The 957-nt window shown below is 41.7% G+C and overlaps 1 pseudogene; it reads left to right on the top strand.

The window, feature by feature from the left end:
* Nucleotides 1-492: 492 nt before the first annotated feature.
* Nucleotides 493-611, top strand: LOC111758535 (5S ribosomal RNA; annotated as a pseudogene).
* Nucleotides 612-957: the final 346 nt, after the last annotated feature.

The raw sequence follows: 957 nt of genomic DNA, 5'->3' as shown, positions 1-957 counted from the left end.
GTGAGCTCAAATCTCACAACTGGGACCAATCAGAAAACTACATCTTCAGTTCTTCTGGCTCAAAGTCAAGCAGATTTCTGAAACACAGCCTAGCTAGATCTGACGTCAGAATGGGGGGATACAAACGACAGTGGCCATTAACCATTTTCTACACTATGCCCTCTTTTTCAGTGGCCTACTCTCACCCTAGAGAGTGCTGTTTTTTTCATACTTTAACATGTTCTTACCAGCTTGAACCACAGGTGCTACAAGCATAACTGCCCCATCAGGTAGGTTTTTATTAATTTTATTAGTAAAAAGACCAATAAAGTCATTAGAACCATTTGTACCACAGTGCTATAAGCTGTCTATGGAACAATCATGTATAGACTACTGTGGTTTAAGCCACCTGGCAGAAAATACAAATTACAGCCCCGCCATGTCTGTATTAATTGGTCTGCACTTACTCTGCAGAGTATGTTTCTTTCCTACCTTTAATAAATGTAAAACCAGACTAACGGCCATACCACCCTGAACGTGCCTGATCTCGTCTGATCTCGGAAGCTAAGCAGAGTCGAGCCTGGTTAGTACTTGGATGGGAGACTGCCAGGGAATACCGGGTGCTGTAGGCTTAAAAAAATAAATAAATAAATGTAAACCCTCACTACCCTTTGCAAATGTCATGACCAATTCTTTGCCCAGGATAAGATCCTGGATAGAATCCCTAGAAGGCACCCACAGCACCCTGGAACCCCAGTAATCCTGGGATTACAAGTATGCACCACTACTATGGCCAGTGGAAGATAAATATCAATTTGGTCATTTGATACCTGAGATGCCTACTATATGTCTAAGTGGAGCTATTAAGCAGCTCAATATACAAGTTTGGAGTTCAATAAAGAAGTAAATGCTATAAGTAAAAATTGTCAACCAGGCACGGTAACACAGGCCTGTAATTCCAGCTACTCAGGAAAGTGA

This window comes from Cavia porcellus, unplaced genomic scaffold (genome assembly GCF_034190915.1).
Source record: "Cavia porcellus strain 051 isolate PalLab524CR breed Dunkin Hartley unplaced genomic scaffold, mCavPor4.1 scaffold_6, whole genome shotgun sequence".
In the NCBI taxonomy this organism is placed as follows: Eukaryota; Metazoa; Chordata; class Mammalia; order Rodentia; family Caviidae; genus Cavia; species Cavia porcellus.
This window is presented reverse-complemented; position numbering and strand designations above follow the sequence as displayed.